Source organism: Balaenoptera musculus, chromosome 4 (assembly GCF_009873245.2).
Source record: "Balaenoptera musculus isolate JJ_BM4_2016_0621 chromosome 4, mBalMus1.pri.v3, whole genome shotgun sequence".
Lineage (NCBI taxonomy): Eukaryota > Metazoa > Chordata > Mammalia > Artiodactyla > Balaenopteridae > Balaenoptera > Balaenoptera musculus.
The window spans coordinates 117,438,398-117,459,386 of NC_045788.1; positions in this window are offsets into that span (position 1 = coordinate 117,438,398).

Genomic DNA, 20,989 nt, shown 5'->3' on the forward strand with positions numbered 1-20,989 from the left:
TATCAGTAATTCGCTGGGTATTTTAAAGCTGGTTGTTAAAAATCCCTTTGTTTATGGCAATAAGGCACCATTCATTTTGTGAACTTTATAAAACCAACCTCTGCCAATTTTTCTCTTTGAGAATAGCTCTAAAGATGTGTTCCCACAGTAATTACTTATTCCAGAGATGTTCATTAAAGAATGAAGTAAAGAGGCAAGTGTTTGAAACAATTGTATCCCACCAAAGCCAGCTTTACTAAGCACCTTCCCAGCATCTACAGTATTTATGTACATTTAAAAAAAAAAGCCCTTGAGAAACATTATGCAAAATTCGTACTTTTGAGTGTTATTACCTAGAGTGATACTAAATATATAGAGTATTATTTTTGCATATTTATATGCAAAAATGAGAAATTCAGCAAAAGGTTGGGGGAAAGCTGAGATGCTTTTGAATAGGAGCCCAGCTGTCCATCATACACCTGCTGTGACTAGTGTGGGTCATTCTAGTGTCTCTGCTCCCTATTCCCTACTTACCCACAGCCTCCAGGATGTAAAAGGGAAGGAGGGGGATAAACCCCAGTGAAGCCAGCCAAATCTTAATGGAGAAAAATAGTAATTAAAAAGATGGCTTTAGAGTTGTATATCTTTTAGAACTGGTTTGTTATTGTAGGTGAGTAGGAAGAAGAGTTTCAGTGTTTTATTTGCTTGTTATTAGAACTTGAAGTGCTAGAATGTGTTGAAGTATTGCATAGTTATCCAACAATTACAGTAAATCCTCCCACTGATCCTTAATGGGCAAAGGAAGAGAGAAAATTTAGAACGACGGAGACATTTTGTGTATCAACCTGTCAGTGACAAATCTGAATTGATAAACCCCTTACATAAATGAAGATTTATTTATTTCTGTTACATAAAATACTACAAGGGACCAAGGGAGGAAATCAGAGAACCTGGGATTGGGTGTGTTTCTTAAACTTCCAGGAGCTAAACAAAGTAGATACCAACCGTTTATAGTGAGCACATTCTTTGTTTCAATGCTAGTAACACAACCAAATTGTTTCCTAAGTGCTTGGTAACAGTTTTCCTTTTTCTGGCCTTTAGATTTGATCTATTTTGTCTGCACTATTTTTTCCCTTTTGGTTAACTCTTATCCATCATTAAGATTTCAAATATAAATGTAGCTTAGTTTCATCAAAATGAGTACATTTGGTGCCTTGCTGTTTAAATGAATTATTTTACTCTAAAATTTCAGTGTTTTGCCTGATATGCAGAATGATAAACCTAAGGGTCATATGGAGAAATACTGCAGGGAATAGTGGGGCTTTTCTGGACCATACCTCAAGAAGGGTGGAGATCCTTGTATTGTGGTATCTAGGAATATTTACTCAGGATTCAGGCTGCTAACATTTGAGAGAGATTACTGAATCTCTCTGAGCCTCATTTTCTTCATCTGTTAAATGGGAATGATAACAATACTTATCCCAACTTTTTTTTATTTTTGTAAATGTAGATTAAATGAGATTCACTGTGAATGACTCTAAGATCATTGCCTGGCGTATAATAAGTGCTTAATAAATGTTAGCTATTATTATTACTCTATACCTATGACTAGAGCACCTTTTCTTTTTTAAGAAAATGATACTTATATCCTAAATATAAAATAGTTCCTATACCTGTTATCAAAAATTTTGAAAGTTAAGACAGAAAATAAGAATCCAGTGTAATACTACTCTCTGGATGTGTTCACTATTAATATAACTCTCATATGCCTTTATTAAAACAGAATCCCATTCTATATGGTGGTCCTTTTTTGTTTGTTTGTTTGTTTTTTCACTGTCAGTTCATGGGCCTCTTTCTATCTGTGAATACAGATGCAGCACTTAAGTTTTAGTCTCTGCGTCACACTTCATTGTAGACCATAATTTAAGCAGCCATCCCTGGCATCTTAAATGATCTTTGTAGATACAGATGATAAGAAATGCTTTTAATCAGCACATTCTCATTAATTGTCTCTGTCTGTTGGTTAAAAATGATTGGAACCTACTTAATGCTTAGACCTGGATCCCAGCTCTGCCACATACTAGCTGTGTGACCTTGGGCAAGTTACATAACTTCACTGTATCTCATGTACTTTTTTTTTCCATTTGTAAAATGGGGATAGGGTATCTGCATAACTTATTCTGTTGAGCAGAATAAGTTACCTAAGACATGTAAAGCTTTTGCGACTGGTTTTTGGTATGCAGTTAATACTTGATACATATTAGCTTGAGGCCCTGGAGTTCCTCCCAAATCATTAAAGAAAAATTACTTCTTTGAATTAGGTAAATTTTATTTGCAAACTTTGCATTTCCCCAAAATATTGATATATATGTGTATTGGGGGATATTTATATGTAAAAATATGTATTATCCTGCAATAATTTCCAATTTCCAAAGGGAAAGGGAGTTTAATTAAGTTATTTCTGGGCACACTGCTCACTGAACAATTTGAAAACAAATCATCACTGAACATTAGTAACTAGGTTAATATTTTGCAACTTTTCTTTCTTAATATATCTGAGGAATAGAGGACACCCTTGGCAATGACTCAGTCTTACTACACTTTGTCGATGGGTGCAGGGGTGCAGCCATGGGATCAGGAAGCCATCCCTCCTTTTTCAGGACAGATCGGGTGAGGGTAAAATCTGAAAGGATTCTGAAAAATTGTCCTACCTCAGGTGTTGTGATATGTTACGTCTACTTCTTCGGTCCTTGTATATGACATCCTTATCAGGTAATTCTGGAACAAAGTTACCTCAATCTATAAGAGAGTCCCAAATTGCTAAGACCCACAGAAAAGGTACAAATACTCTTACATTGACCAACTTCCTCTGCCCCCCAGTGGTCCAGGCCGGGCAGGGCAGCTAGCCCTTTGGCCAGGCAATCAGCAGCTTCATTTACTTCCCCCAGAAGGTCCTAAATGAATTTAAGTTTCTCTGTGTGCCTTGACATGAAAAAAGTTGGAAAGCATAATTAAGTACCACTTTCTACTGGCTCTACTTGCTAAAACAATAAGCTACAGACGTATGAGGGAAGATGCTCATATGAATTTTCCTTGTTAGGCAGATTAATTTGCATCTTTGTTATACCATAGTATAGGATTCTGGCATGTAAACCAGTGTTTTTAAAACTTAGAGATTCATGGAGCTTTAGGATACATCTAACGAACCAGTTTGAGAAATACTTATAAAAATTAACACTATATGGTAATTTAGTGCTCACACAATTAGAAATGCAAATATAAATTATTGCAACTGAAAGCATAAAAACATGATTGTAACCTAGCCATTGGGATTAAAAATGCAAGTATTAATATGGCTTTAGGAGATGATCAAAATGAAAACAAGAAAATTAATAGAGATGTGAAATCCTCTAAGAATGTATCTATGTAGCCTACAGGATAACACCATTCTAAAACAGTGGTTCTCAGTATGTGGTCCCCAGGACAGCATCATCTGGAAACTTATGGAAAAGCGAATTCTTGGGACCCACCTCAAATTTACTGAAACAGGAGATCTGGGGGTGGGACTGAGTCATCTTGTGTTTTAACAAGCTCTTCAGGTAATTCTGATGTGCACGAGTTTGAGAACCACGATTAATGAGGCCAACTACTCTCCAATCTTTACACACCAAATGAATGTTGTCTTTTATTTACCTTAGGGCACAATACCCTCATTTGAGTGAGGCTGGTGTTATTTCAGCTCTATTTAAAGAATTTGTGTCAGAGCTAGTTTGTAACTAAGGAGAAATTCAGTTTCATCGTTTTAAAGTCAATCTCATTAAACAGTTACTCAGAGCATCTGTATGAATCTTAGATTTGACTTTGCCCTGCAATGTGAACAAAAATTTGAAGTGATTAGTCTTCAAGGAAAGGCAATCACAATTTTTTTGAAAGCCTAATACTTATTAAAGAGCCCTTAATAGACTACTTTTGTAACTTGTAGGACATCTCCACCATAATATTGTTTAGCCTTGAATTCTCCCCAGTCGACCTTTGGTCAGAAACATTAACCTGATGACTACTTCATTTTTTTGACTTTTCTACCTCCCGAGTCACAGTTGGAGTTGGCTTTGGAAGGAAACTGGGCGTCAAGTGCTTGCTGGAGTAGAACCCTTTTTCCTGGGATAACTCAAAGCCAACACCTTGTGTACCCACTTCATTGCCACAGCTGACGTGGCTACTGATATCTTTGCTGCTATGAAATCCTTTTTCCAAATGCCTAATTCATACATGGTTCTGAAGTCTCATCTTATCTCAGAGTAATTATGGTGGCTTGGCTGCCCAGAATGAGAAAAGAAACAAGAGGGCATAAATCCCAGCCGTCAATCCTACTTGCTCCTCCTGTTTCATCCATCACCAGTATTCTGTCCTCTTTCACTGCCAATTCAAGTTGATTTATCTTTCATCCCAGGTTTTTTAACTTAGAGCTTGTGACAAAATGTCCAGTATAACCATAATTTTTGCAAAAGAAATACACTGTGGAGAAATAGTCTAGAGGTTCACATCTGCTTCCTGCAGTTCTCCCTCTAGCACCCCTGTAGCCCAACATTTCTTCCAGAGTTCAACAGGGCGACCAAGAAAGTGAGGGAACGTTCTGGTCCCTGGAGGAAGAGAAATGCTCAGAGTCATGTTCAGCCTTTAGAACATCCGCCAGAGATGTGGTGGGCAGAACCAGGGTCACTAAGCGAAAAGCACATAAAACTCAATCTATTGCCACACCCAGGGGAAAACCGCTGATATTTTTAATAAACAAATTTGCAACCATTTATCACTTTGTATGTAACTTTACTATTTTATGCAAAGTAGATCATATCTTTTGCTTGTTTTTAACCTGCCTTTTTTTTTTAAACTTAAAAATTTATCATAAACATCCCTTTTAAGGTCACAAATGTTTCTATTCCAGTATCTTTTTATAAGATTTCATAGTATTCCCTTGTTGTACAAAAAAATGTGTTAAAGCCTTTTTCTATTGTTTAAAATATTTATTGTCTTCATTTTTTTTGGACTGGACCCTTTTTAATGTCATCCGATGAGTATGTAGTATAAAACCCAAAATATCAGCATGAGCATTCACATTATTTTATTAGTGAATTTTAATTTATTTCTATAAGACAATTTAAATTATTCAAAATCAAAACTGTATAAAAATACAAACTAAGTCCTTCTCGCATCATTTTTATTTGTTTATTTTATAGACTTCCAATTTTTAAAAAGAAGAAATGGAGACTTTCTAGAAAAAAGATGATTGTCTTGAGAATGTGGGCTAATTTGTCCCTAATACCAATTTTTGTATGTATACTTCTGAGAAGCTATGTACTAGAAAGTTCATAGTATTCTAATTTGAAAAGACATGACCCAATAGCTAATGGGAAAAGAAAGCATTATTCGGTTGCCAAAAAGTTCGTTTGAATTTTTCTTGATGTTATGGAAAAACTCAAATGAACATTTTGGGCAACCCAATATATACGAGCTTTGTGGGGAGGATAGGGCTGCATTTCTGATTCTGGATTTCATTTTCCTATGTCTCTCTACTACTGAATAAGATAGTAGATAAGAAATAATCATTGGTTTAATTTAGTATCTATGATGTTTTATTATATGTTATAAAAGAAAGTGTTTTTGTTTTTTTCTTAGACTCTTATAAATCTCATAGGCCAGTGATTTCCTCATCTTTGTGAATTGGGTATTTTACCAGAAAGGATAATGTCTAAAAGTCTATAAGTTTACAGAGTACTCTTTTTAAGCTCCTGCTTCTTCCAACACTCAGAGTAAGTTTATATTTTTATTACTAAAGAAACATATTTGCAGAGCAGTGTGTTGCCTGCTGTGACAATCATCCTTTCATTTGGAGGATGTAATGTTTCTGACTTTTGGTTGAAGCCTCAAACTGATACCAGTTACAGGACAATAGGTACTGTTACTTTTAATGAATTACATTTAGTAACTGGGTTCTCTTCTTGCAGACTTGAAGCATGCTTTCACCTTTCAAATATTTTGGCCTGTCATTAATCCAATGATTTCACCCTTTTTGTTCCCCTAGACAGGGTAATTTCATCAAAGTTTTCCCACATGGCCAAAACCTATGTTAGCTATTGGGTGTGCTGTAAATTTAAAAGCCAGTAGTATTCCTCCCACGCCTTATATATACAAAAAACAGATGTAGTGATTACACTGTAATGTTCCTGGCTAAAGTAAATTTAGATGTAAGAATATAGCCTTTACATGTATTGGAGCAAAGTATGTCATTCTTTCTCATTTCACTTAAATGGATGTTTAATAAAATTGCTACTTATCAAAAGAAACTCCAGAGGAAGACTAAATAAATGAGGTGATATTTTAAAAGTTAATGAATGAGGTGCCTTGATCTATGGCTCCATTATACTCTTTTCATTGAGTCACAGAGCTCTTAAAACACAAGATGTGATATAAAGTGTAGGTAAGCTAATTTAAACAGTGCTTTAAAAAGTAGGCAGTGAAACACTTATGTTTACCAAAGGGTTAAGAGTAAAAAGTCCTTTATTCTAAGATATTAAAAGGCAAAATGTACTGTTTAAATTAATCTCCTTTTTCCACATAATTAAAAATTAAATTTGAATTGAACTGTGTTTAAAGTGAATAAGGCTATTAAAAATGTCTGGTGAAAGGAAATACAATAAAATACTTTTAAAATTTACTTTAATTTTTACTCAGATGGTACAACCATATTTGCATTTGACGGAGATTGATTTGTGTTGTATGTTCATGAGCATAGGTTTTTTTTTTAATTGAGGTATAATTGGCACTTAACATTAGTTTTAGGTGTACAACATAATGATTTGATATCTGTATGGACTGGAAAATGATCAACACAATTCTAGTTAACATCTGTCACCATACATAGTTACAAAAAATTTTTTTGGCCTTGTGATGGGGACTTTTAAGATTTACTCTCTCACCAACTTTCAAATATGCGATACAATATTATTAACTATAGTCACTGTGCTGTACGTTATATCCCTATGACATTTTTTATGAGCATAGTTTTATAATAAGTAAAGGTCATGCTTTTAGTGCCAACTTATTTCACACAGGTGATTTTGAAAGTTCTTTCATTTATTTTGGAAGTCTGTATAAATCATTTTAACAGCACTACTAAAATATCTCAGACTTAGGACTCTTTGTTCACAAGTAAGCCAAATTGAGCTATCATAAGCCAAAAATATAATTATTAAATGGCTGCTGGTTTGTTTTGTGCCATATAATGCAAGAAAGTGTCTTACTCTTTAGCAGAGACTGGAACTGGATCCTTAATGCCTGTTGAAATATTCTCTGTCATCCATCTCTGCTTCTCCCTATGTACTTGTAATTTTTCCTGTGCCAGACTGCTGATTCCAGCCTTCAGAGAAGCTGGAAGAGGGCCACTATACAGTCATGAGTTTACATTGATCTCCAAGGTCCTGGCCTAAGCTAAAAGAATATTTACCAACACCAATTCTAAATTCCTGGCAGACAGAGTTCGATTAAGCCAGGCTGGGTCAAGTGTCCAACTATGTCAAATCAGTTAGGAGAGATAGTATCACTGAACTCCCAAGGACCCATCCCTGTGGGAGGTGAAGATAGTTCCAAGAGATGAGGAACTGACATAACATCCCAAGAAATGTGCATTTCAACCCTGTTAGATAAGTAGGAAGTGTAAATTTAATTTTTTCATTGTGCCAATTAGAGTAGGTACCAGAGAAAGACCACAGTATATAAAATGTAAAATTAAGAAAGTACTTGTTCATTGAAAAACATTCTCTTTTACTATATTACCCACTTCATTACATCAGAAAGTCCTTAAATTCTTACAATGGTGTTCTGTAACTTGATCAACTGCTATTTATTTATTTATTTGTTTGTTTCTTTGTTTATTTTCTTAAGTATGCTTATGGACTGTTTGAGATGAACTAGAAAAGTAAATTTTGGACTTGGATTATCAGGTAAAACTTGTCCTAGTCCCAATATCCATAAAGTAATTCTAAAAAGGTATGAAGTAAACTATATAATGTATGGTACACAAATGCCATTTTATCAAACAAATTGTTCACAGTATGAGTATTTAAAAGGTGAATTAGAGGTTTCCAAGTCGAAAACGCCTTTATATATATATATAGTGATACTCAGAAGGGTAAAGTGTGATAAGAAGCCACATCTTCTGATTTTCAACCTTATATTAGCTACTTGTCCTATACTTATATTAAAAACAAATGAACAAATCTGTCATGCTGCTGTCAATGTGATGCCCCTTTGAGGAAGGAGAATCTTGGGGTTTTAAGAATTAGTGCAATGTTTATTTTCATGTTAAATTTAAACAATTGTCTGTTTTATTGATTCAACAAGTTCCTGATAAGTACTAAAACTGAGAAAGATATATAGAGCTATATTTGGCACATACCTATCAGAATTTGGGGTAAGCTTCTCATGGAGTCCATGCTTTCAGCTCATTCACAGCTCTACATTACTTAAGAAAATTATGTGTATGCAGAAATGAGTCCACAGAGTGCCCAAAAGAAGTTTGTTAGTAACATTCACCCAGATGACGATTTGTTTTAAAAAATTCTTACGCACTTTTTTTTTTTAATTAATTAATTTATTTATTTTTGGCTGTGTTGGGTCTTCGTTTCTGTGCGAGGGCTTTCTCCAGTTGCGGCAAGCGGGGGCCACTCTTCATCGCGGTGCGCGGGCCTCTCACTATCGTGGCCTCTCTTGTTGTGGAGCACAGGCTCCAGACGTGCAGGCTCAGTAGTTGTGGCTCATGGGCCTAGTTGCTCCACAGCATGTGGGATCTTCCCAGACCAGGGCTCGAACCCGTGTTCCCTGCATTAGCAGGCAGATTCTCAACCACTGCGCCACCAGGGAAGCCCCATAGATGACGATTTTTTACAGAAAACTGATATAGTAAGAAATGTATTTAAAATATACTTTTCCAGCTGAATTATTAAAAGATGAGTTTATTTCTTTTCAGGAATAATTATATTTTTGTTATGATTTAGCTATTTGTAATTTCCTTTAACTGGGATTTTAAAGTCTTCCACTGTAGTGAGTTAATGAAGAGAATGAACGTAGCAATATTTTTGCTCACGAGGGTAAAACATGTTTTCCCATTCATGCTCTTTATTTTGAGCACAAACGATCTGTGATAGTGGCGGTGGTTTCCAGTACACTTTGGCACTTAAGGGGTGGTATTAACACGTGTGGTGATCAGTAAACATTTTTCTGTAACATCAGTGCTGCTTAGAAATGTGATTTTGTTGATAAAGGTCTTGGACAGGATTTCTTCATCTGTACATTTATTTTTAAAACTCAAATTATGCGCATGAGAACATGTAAGTGTCCTCACGTATAGGTAAGAAGCTGTACAATGGAGAAAACAACAGATTCTTAGTAACATATCTAACTCTCTCTTCTACTACATTTCTATGTGCCACTTAATAAACTACTTCATTTTCCTAGGCATTATCTGTAAAGTGTAGAGGTTAAGACTCTCAGGTAAGAGACGAAGGTCTCTTCTAGTTCTTACCGATTATGTTTCTATGATAAATATTAATTACATATATAAATATAAATCCCAATTTATTAGATGAAGGTAAAAACTAAGGTCCCATTCTTTTGAAACTTAAAAAAAAAAAAAAAAAAAGAACAAAAAGAATTGCTTCTGTGAAAACTAAATTGTTTTGGGAAAACTCCATAAAGGAGACTCTAAAACAAGGCTCTGAAGAATTTACCACTCACTACAAAATTATAACAATTATGGGTGTGGTTTATTTAAGAAAATAAAATGGTATAGACTTCCTTAAGAAATGACCTTGGTGTTAAGTCAATGATTAGGGAATTAATGTATAAATCATGCACATTTTAAGTTAAAATAAAATATTAAGGTGTGCATAGTTTAAAAAATAATAAATAAATAAGTAAATAGCTGTGTATTCCATTGCCTTCTATTGTAAGCTATCTCTATTCTTTCCTTAGTATCTTTCCTGTTGTGGAATTCCAGGAACTCAAGAAAGATTTTACAAGCTAAGGATCCTAGAAACTATGATGTAATAGCTGCTCAGCTAATGTTATTTTCACTTCCTTCCCATACTCATATTCATAGTAATGTTCTAACCTCCAAGTAAGCAGTTTAGAAGATTTGAAATTAAAAAGAAGAGAAAAGAGGAACATGAAACACTATTTTTAACTATGAGGAAGGCCACTATTGAGGAGAAAATAAAGAGCTGACTCCCAACTTTTTAGGGCAGAGATGATCTTCCCCATCCCTCTCCTCCCCCAGCTACTGCCCTTAAGATTTGGTTTTTATGAATTAGTGCATAAGAAAGAAGCTAACACTGTATGGCATTTTCAGGTTCAGCAATGAAAAGTAAAGCAAGAATGCAATATTGGAATGAACACTCAGGGCTTAGGAGATGGGAATTCCAGATTTGATGCCATCTACCAACTTTCCAGTGATATTTGTTAAATCTCTTTATTTCCCTACCTTTTCTTTCAATATCTGTAAATTAAGGAGTCTGAGCTAAATTTAGCTCACTTTTAACTATAAACATATTGCTTTTAGATGTATATCCATTATGTACATACAAACAGATACTTTTCTGCAAGTAGTTATTGTTTTTAATCCCCAAAATAGTTTTACCCATTATCTTCTGGAATATGCTCAGGGAATGAAAATATTTATTTAGGCAAACTATGGGGAGAAATGTAAACTTCCAGGTACTTTTTCTTTCTTGTGTTATTTGCTATCCTTTATAAAGCATTATAAGCAAGATTTGCTTTTAAGATTACCACTCCAGTAAGTAAATTTGTACCTGTGAATAATTACAAACAGAGGAACATTGCACCTTAAAATAAAACAAACAAAAACCATAAAGCCAACAAAAACAAAACAAGAAAACCCCTCATAAAAAACAAATTGAAATAAAAGTTCATAATAAGTAAAAGGCAAACATGGGAAGTATTTTCACAAGGATGATAAGTCAACATTTTGCTCTCTTACAATATCAATTAAGCTGTAACATGCACTTACACTCATGCAAAAAAGATAGTACTATATGTCCTAGAGGCACACAAGAAGGTGGACCTACTTAGTTTATTTCTAAATTGTCAGCTCTTTTTTTTTTTTTTTCTATTCTTTCAATAAAATAAAGTGTTCTGCTGAATAAGAGGGTTAAGAAAAGGCCTGAGTGAGTCACTTCAATTTGTTTCCACATTCTGACCAGTCAATAAAGGAATTTATTGCCTCATTAGACAGTTTCAGTAGATTTCTGGAAATCTGGGTGACATAAGACAGAAAAGTAACCTGGTAAGATGTTTTAAAAGCGGTTGCAGCTGAATTTGTTTTTGAAATTGTAAGTTGCCAGTTAAACTGGAATGACATAGCGATTTGTTTCAAGAAACGGTGCCAGGCAGTGGGCTGGTTTCAAGGAGGAAACTGTCTGTTTTCAGCAAGTACTAAAAAGTACTGTAAATACTGGTACTAAAAAATACAGTAAGATGACAGAGCCAGGATGATTGGAAGAGGGCAGTGGTCTCAGCAATGAGATCAAGAGTCAACTTCTGCTAAGTGAAAGCAATGAAATGTGGCCCCTTGAGACTGGATGTTAGTAAGTATATAGCCAGCGATGTAATCATAGGTTGTTGCATCCTGATTTCTGCCCTTCTAATAAGGTGTTGCCCTTTGTTTAGCTGATATTTAGCTCTAAGTTCAAATGATACTTAAACTCAGACCTCCCTCAGACCAAGGCATCTGTAACCACTCTACTCTGGTTGTGGGCTTCAAAGACTCATAGTAGTCAAGCGAGGGTAGATTCCTTCCGCACACTTTACACTTGTAATGATCTTTCAGAGTTAGAGGGAACTTCTGTTTAACTTCTTTTAAAACAACTGAAAATTTGATTGGTGGAAGCTAAAGTATTTTTTTCGAACAAAAGAATGTTGAATTCACTTCAAAATGTAAACAACCCAGGAGGCAAAAACTTGTAGAACAAATGATTTATTAGTAAGTAGGACGCAATGACTTGCTTGCCTAAACTAACTTTCTTTTCGTGCGTTTAGCAGATAAACACATTAATCATGATCAGTCTGCACTGTATCAATAGAGAATTTGATAAATTAATCAAATCAGCCATAAAATAAGGACACTTCAGGGAATTTTCCAGATAAAAAGAGTGGAAATATTTGTCTCCCATAATGAAAAAAAATGTGTGTATGTGTATATGTATGTGTGTCATATATATGACATTCTATTAACGTTTGTATATCCATAAATTTAGAGAATAATGGAATAAAAAGGAAAATAAAGGTTTAATCTGAACTCTCTTCTTGTTAGTTAAAACTCAATTTTTCAGCATTGTTTTATGTTCTTCTTATAAAAGATTCCAACTTTAGGAGAGATCTTAGGATGTAAAAAGAAGGAAATAGTTTCTCCACCATCAAATCTTTCAGTTCTTCCAAGTGACAATTCTCATGTCTGATGACTTGCTACCAGTATTTCATTGAATATCTAGAGAATAAAAGTTAAAAGAGAAAAAATATATGATGACAGGATACTAAAGGGGAAACACTGGGAGAAGAGGCCTGTATTCCTCTCCCAGCTCTGCTCATCTCTCTGGACACAGTTCCCTCATCTGTAAAATGTGTAGGTTTTGGACTGAATGATTTCAAATTGCCCTTGAAGTTTTAAGAATATATGAGTCTAATTTGGTAATCTGGAGGAGATTAAAATCCACTTAAACTTGAAGGATGGAATTAAAAGCATCAAAATGGTGCCATTCCTCATTACTCCCTTTCTAATTAACATTATAAAAATTCCAGATCTGAGACCCTGTCAAATTTAAAGGTCTGCTATTTTACATACATTCTTCTACATCCAATTGTTTCTCCCTAAGAAAATATAATATCAGTTATTTTTTAATGATTATTAGTTGACTGTGATGTTCATTGAGGATCTCATGGATAGCTCAATTCAGCAAATATTTAATTAATGGTTATTATGTGTTGGGCAGTGAGCAGGCAATAGAGAATACCACCACCACTACCACCACTAGCCTCTTCCCTCCAAAAATGACAAAAAACAAATAGTCCTTGGTCTAGGGAGCTTAGAGTGTGTCTGGTACATAATTGTTCAGCAAATATTTGTTCGATGGTTGAATGTACTGAAGGAGACATTTAGAGTATAATATTATACTCAATGTATAATTTAGAGTATAATATATATATAATATATATTTATTTAGAGTATAATATATACACATATAATATATGTATAGCTATACAGAGGAGTAGGAAAAGTTTGAGGAATCATGGAACTATTTAGGGAGTAGTTGACATTTGAGCTGAGTAGCAATCCACAAGTAAGATTTCAAAAGCACATTTTTAAACTGAGGTGGCATACCAGTTTATGGAATGTTTGGGATTGTTGAACATATGTATTATGGGGAGTGGTCATAGGTTATAGGAAGTGAGGATAGAAAGGTGTCTGGAGCAAAATTGCCAAGATGTTTTAATGCCAGGCTAAGTAGTTAAAACTTCATAGTATTAATAAAGGGTAGCATTTTTTGGTAAGGAAAGGAACAAGATGACCAGGTTGTTTTTGTGACTTGTGATTCTTTGGCATGCCCAGGGGGTCTGGATTAAACATTTTAAGAGCTTCTCCAACATTTTCACCCATGCTTCAGCAACCAAACAAAGTCAGCTTTTACTTTCTAAAGTAATTTACTTTCCGTAAGTAATTTTTGGATGTTTAAACTACAGCATTGAACACACTGAGTAGCCCTTTTCAAATGCTACGTCCGCTTGCAACTTTCTGGGGATTCTGACGTCGTCCATCTCTTCCAGCCCCACCTCCCGCCCCCCCATTTTCTTAGACTTGCAAATATACCATATAGGCCCAGGTGCTGTTCATACACTAACACAAACCCTTAAGGGACAGAATTATAACCAATTTTATAAACAATAAAAAATAATAATATGGAAAGCCAGCAAACATTAACAAACATCTGGTTCAGAACTTGGTTTTGCCACTGACTGGCTGTGACTTGACCAGGTTACTTAAACTCCCTGCAGCTAGGTTTTGGAGGATAATGTCACCTTCTTTTCTAGGGTTGTTCTGAGGACTAAAAGACTTAATACAAAATATGACGTGACATATAATAAGTGGTTCATAAATTGCCGTTGATATCGGTGTTGTTACTGTATAGTAGAGGAAGTTGGTACAATCTGTGTTCATCCCTTACAGTGCCTTCTTTCTGCCCCCATGAGTGATGCTGCTTCTTTTTTAGAATGCCCTTGAGTCCTTCTCAATATCTACTACAAGAGAACACACAATGTTCTCTTTGCCGATGCCTATATTTCAATAGGCATCAATACCTGAACCTAAGAACACATTCAAATCACCTCACTTTAAAACACACTTCTTGTTCTAACCAAACTCATTTTTATTTATTTATTTTTTATTTTATTTTTCTAACATCTTTATTGGAGTATAATTGCTTTACAATGCTGTGTTAGTTTCTGCTTTATAACAAAGTGAATCAGCTATACATATACATATATCCCCATATGTCCTCCCTCTTGTGTCTCCCTCCCACCCTCCCTATCCTACCCCTCCAGGTGGTCACGAAGCACCGAGCTAATCTCCCTGTGCTATGCAGCTGCTTCCCACTAGCTATCTATTTCACATTTGGTAGTGTATATATGTCCATGCCATTCTCTCACTTCGTCCCAGCTTACCCTTCCCTCTCCCCGTGTCCTCAAGTCCATTCTCTACGTCTGCGTCTCTATTCCTGTCCTGTCCTTAGGTTCTTCAGAACCATTTTTTTTTCTTTTTTTTAGATTCCATATATATGTGTTAGCATACGGTATTTGTTTTTCTCTTTCTGACTTACTTCACTCTGTATGACAGTCTCTAGGTCCATCCACCTCACTACAAATAACTCAATTTCGTTTCTTATTATGGCTGAGTGGTATTCCATTGTATATATGTGCCACATCTTCTTTATCCATTCATCTGTCGATGGACACTTAGGGTTGCTTCCATGTCCTGACTGTTGTAAATAGAGCTGCAATGAACATTGTGGTACATGACTCTTTTTGAATTATGGTTTTCTCAGGGTATATGCCCAGTAATGGGATTGCTGGGTCGTATGGTAGTTCTATTTTTAGTTTTCTAAGGAACCTCCATAGTGTTCTCCATAGTGGCTGTATCAATTTACATTCCCACCAACAGTGCAAGAGGGGTCCCTTTTCTCCACACCCTCTCCAGCATTTATTGTTTGTAGACTTTTTGATGATGGCCATTCTGACCGGTGTGAGGAGATACCTCATTGTAGTTTTGATTTGCATTTCTCTAATGATTAGTGATGTTGGGCATCCTTTCATGTGTTTGTTGGCAATCTGTATATCTTCTTTGGAGAAATGTCTATTTAGGTCTTCTGCCCATTTTTGGATTGGGTTGTTTGTTTTTTTGATATTGAGCTGCATGAGCTGCTTGTAAATTTTCCAGACTCCATTTTTATTCTATTTTCTTGTGCTTTCTGTTCTTAAAATGGTAACTTTTCTCTATCTGCTTCCTGCCCATGCATTCATTCAAGGACCTTTTCTCAGGTTCCTCTTTTATGCTTGGCAGTCATTTCCTTATCTCAACGTACTTCCCAATTTGAAAAAAGAAAAAATCTCTTTTATTAATGCTACTTCACATATCTTGTTTTTAGAAGACTTTATTAATTTGTATGGGTCTTTCTTCTCCAGATTTAGTTGAGATTTATACTTTCTTTTTAACCTGTGAAGACAAGATTGAGGTTCAGATAAATTAGAGAGATTGGAGCATGGCTTAGGACATAGAGTCCTAGACTGGCTTGAGAGTTCTAGAAACGATCTTGTCCTCTATTCGCTGGAAAGAGTCATTTGGGAAGCCATTGCCTCGTCTGCTACAGCAGCTTTCTCCATCACCGACCTTGTCAGTGGTTTCTTTTCAGACCTATTTTGATTATGCATAAAATAAATCTAAAAAGTGCTTTAGAAGGGAAGTCACTGCAAAATGCAAGCTTTTCTTGATATTAGACTAAATTTAAGAATGATCCAGGATTTCAAAATCAAAGTAAGAGTATGACAAAACAAAACAGTTCTGTGATAGATTTATTATTTATTTTATTGAAGTGCCAAGGTCAACTGGATTTGAAATATTATGAGTAATATTAATATTATATAAAATAATGAGATATTAAGACACTTTGTTTTCCTCATTTTATAGAAGTTGTTTGTTTCTCCCCCCAACCCCCTCCACCTTTTCGATAAAACTAAGCAGTCCAGGACATCCTGAATAAATGCAAGAAAGGTGGATTACTATTATTAATTCATCTGAACTGAGTTTTTAATATGCTTTCATTTTAGTCAGTGAAAGTAAGTTCTGTTTATCTGAGCTTTCAAAATGAATAGCATTCTAGGATTGGGTAGACCCAAGGCACTTTGGTCTCATATTGCTCTGAATACCAAAATTCCTTTTCCTTTTTTTTCAGGATAGTTAAATCATCATTTGAAACAGAGCTGCGAGACTACATATGAGCTATAGATGATAATAGGTATCATACACCAAAAACAGAAAGGCACCATTACCTTAAATAGGGTGAAATTATGAGAGGAGGGGCAAAATAAATAAAACAGCCTGTTTGGAAGGACCTTTTTAGACTGCGTGACTCTTCCTGTCGAAAAATGTTGCAGGTATATAAAATAAGTTCTTACTGAGTAGTAAGTATAATATATGCTATTTATTTTCATTACAAAGGGTTTTTATTGTATCTGAAGAATTCCACAGAGGGCCATTAAAAATCTATTATAGTGTTTTTAGTTAGTGATCTGCTCTGCTTCCCAAACCATGGTCATTTTATGAGTATTAGACTTAGACATGCATTGCTATTTCTTGCCTGGTCCAAATTCTGCATACTTACAAATAATTACTTGAGAGGGTTTTTGTTGCCTTGTTGGCCATTTCTTAAAAACACAATATAATTTATTTGAGCAAAATATAGTAATGCTCTTTAGAAAAATTTCTCTTATGTAAAAACTCAACTTAAACTTGAATGAAAGGTAATTTTTTATTTGCAGTAATTGAAAGAAATGTACATTTCCAAAAGGAAAGGCTTCATAGTTAGAGTAGTAATAACTGAGTTTGATAACAACATTAGCATTTATCTCTGGGAAAATAAGTTCTCTTTGCCATGCTCAGGAGGTTTCATTGCCTTTCCAAGATGTCCCCACTCTTCCACTTGGAATTCATGGTCCCATCCTCTTCTTAACGTTTTTACTTATTTTATATGTAATTATTTTTTCCACATAAGCCCTTCTTCCATCCAGTTTTATCTTTCCACTTATGTGTATTTTCACCTTTACTTATATTTTTACTTTTTGGTGAACACATTTTACTCTCTCTAAACACTTTTTCTGTTGCTGCAATTTTTCTCCTGTCCTAAAGGTCCATTAAATTCCTCCCTTCTCTATAAAACCTTGTCTGGTTGTGGCAGTCTTTTTCTTTCCAGTAAGATTAGACTCTGCTGTCTTGAACTAATACATCTTTGGGTAGAGCAGAATGGGAGCGTACACCTGTTGAATGACCATAGTTTTCCATGGATTTTGCTAGGTGTTCTGTATAATATGTCTCATTTAATTCACATGGCAACCAGGGAATGAGGAACTACTGTACTTGTTGTAAAGGTGAAGAAACTGGGCAGAGTGAATATAAGTAACTTTCCCAAGTTCCCTCTGGTAGAAAGCAACAGAGCATAGATTTATATCTTTCTCTCTTTTACATCAAAATCTGTATTATTTGCACTCAGGTGTCTTTCCCTATATGTGTGTCTATTTCATTTTTTCATCTTTCTGCCAGCAAGGACTGTATAATTTTTATCTACTAGGTAGCTGTCACATAGCTGACCACATAATGAGCCTCAAATCTGTATTTAAGTCCTTATGTAACTCAGTTGTCTTTTACAGTGTTTTTCTTATTTTACTCATTTTAAATGTGTAAATTTATAATTGGAAATGGTGTAAGCAAAAAATAATTCATACAAATAATGAAAGCTCTTTCAGAAAGTTTTGCTATAGTATTTTCAAGTTGGTTATGAACATAGAAGAGTTTCTCATGTTTCTCGAGTTTAATTTTTATTCTGTGCATGGCTGATAATATTTCTTAGTTTATAAGCTTTGTGTTCTCCTAAGACCTATTTTTCTCAGATCATTTGAATATTCATTGAGGAAAAATTAATCTTCAAAAAAGTACTTCAAAAACCATATCTAACTTTGAACTAAACTTAGGTGTGAATTTAGACATGCTTAAGAAAGTCAGTGTTTAATATATTACCTTGAATTTGGTATCATTTAAAAAGCAGTTCATTTCTTAAAAATTTAAATGAAATAACATGTCTGAAGGTATTTTTCAGACCCAGCCTGCTCTTGTGTACAGCGAACAAATTACAAAGAAAGTCTTTACCGAACTCATAAATATCCAGGTAACTTGTAGAATTACTGACAAGCAACTCAGAAACTTCTCTGTAAATATTATCCATCTATTGTTTATCATTTATTCTAAGCCAAGCTCCTAAATAGCTAAAAAAAAAAAAAAAGCTTTAAGAGATTGGATACTATTTCTTCACAAGGTCTGCATAAATTTCTTTGTAACATGTCTTATAAGACAAGCAGGAGCCATCCAATATTACTTATGCTAAATGAAAAAATTTATGTTGGTTCTTTTATCAACCATAACATATTAATTGTGTAAGATGAAGGCGCGAGCTGTAAGAAATTAAAACAGAAAACAGAAGGCTTTGTTCTTGGTCTAATGGGATTTGCACTGTAACAAAGAAGACAAGGCATTGGCTTAAACAAATGGAGATACACTTAAAACATCTCAAGATAGCATAAGATAACTGCGGAGAGAGCCTTAGATGAGTTCAGTAGAGACTGCCATGATCTAGGATGGTTAGGGAAATAATTTCCAAGGAGGTACAATTTGAGAGGAGCCTTTAAAGATGGGCAGGATTTTGTTAGATGGAAAGAAGGTGACACAGCAATTTGGGTGAGAAGAAAATTGAAAATCAAATTGCGGAAGTGCCTTAGAATGATGAAAATGAAAACTTTGTTCAAATAAAAAAATTTTATTTTTTGTTTATTTTTTTCTTACCTTGCATCTATCAGTTGACCACTGTTTTTGACTAGTACAGACTACCATGTTTTGGTATCTCTTCTCTTTTATCAGTTGTAAGATATAAGCTTTGAATTCTTAGACACAAGTGACCCATTCCTTTGAGGGTCTGACCACTCAACGGGATCCACTGATCTTAGCTGCTAGATGGCTGATCACTTGCTCACTATGAAACATCATCCTTTCAAGCTATGTCCTAATAGCATCAAAACCTTTAGCTTCTTGAGAAGCTAAAGTAGGAACGCTACAGCTCACTTCTACGCATTCTCCAGCTGTGCCTGAACAGCTTGATTTCTCATCTATTTCATGGTGAAACAGAAATATTCTCAGACATTCTTTTTTCCCTTTGAGCTACCGAGGTTTTGGCCTGCCTTTTTATTGGTCATTTCCTGAAAGTGTTGGAGTATTTGACTTTCCTAAATCACTTTTCTTAGAACCAGCACATCCTGAAAATGGTCTGAGGCCTCTCCTTTGATTATTGATAAGGATCACCTTGAGAGGAGTCAAAGAAGAGACTGGATTGAAACAGGAACCTGTCAGGTTCCCTGTTGCATATTTTTAATTCACACACCCACATGACTACATCCAACAGAGGTGACCTGAATTTTCTCCTTTGATGTCGCATGCCATGAATTCCCATAGCAGGTCAGGAACAAAGAGGGCATTTTAAAGCTTTTTTCTAACATTGCCCTAGCAGATACTGACTGTGTCCCAGGAACATGCTCCTGATTTTAGAATCATAAACATCAGTAGGACTGAGTTGCTTGTAGAGTGATACAGTGACTTTGATTTCTCTTGGGTGGTCAAAACACAGCATGTGTGATATTTTTACAAACTGTGGTTCACAAAGCACATAGTTCTAGAGCATTTTGTTTTCATTATGTTCGTGTCAATGGAAACAGTTGTGCTTCCTGATGTCTTACTGAGATGACCTTTTTGGTAATTTTAGGCTCCTTTCCCAAGGATACTGCATGTTGTCTGACCCTTATTCCTGAGGAAATAAGTAGGATTTGGACTGACCTGTTATGGATAATGTACTTTCTCTAAGAATGGCAGAAGGAAAAACATCAGACTCGGATGCTCTCCAGAAATAATAATGGAGAATCTCATCCTGTTTTGTAAACTCTTTGTACTTTGCTCTCTGTGTTTGGTGGGAATATTATTTTTAAAGGGCCATTATACTCTGAAAGATATAATTTTGCATTAAATTTGTTTTAGAGTTAAGGAAGATAAATAAGACTTATTAACAAGTTTATAAATTGGCACAGGTACACCTATAGATGATATGAAGATGGGAATGAATAACAATACTTAACTAGTGCTTCTCTTGAAGAAATATTCTGGAAGTTAGGTAAAAATAATACAAATAACTTTAGGAATGCATATTCCCTTTAAAAAAGAAACTGTTTTCTCTATCAAGTGTGCTCTACAGATTCCTTCAAGAACTATATTTAATATCAAATTTAATAACTTGTTTAGAAATATTACACTGTATCTAATATTTCATTTCTTTATGAAGAGCAGAATGTTTTACTAAAGCATACATTTATACATTCATTCATTCATTTAATAAAGTTATATTAGTAATATAATTACTTTTGTGCAAATATTTTAAAGAAAATAGAGAACATATTCCTATTTGATTTGACATAATTCTAAACAAAGGAGAGAGGATTACGTTAAATAAGTTTAATATTTCTTTTAAAAAATAACTTATTTTTATCAAATAAATATATGCACACATATTTAAAATGCAAATAAGTT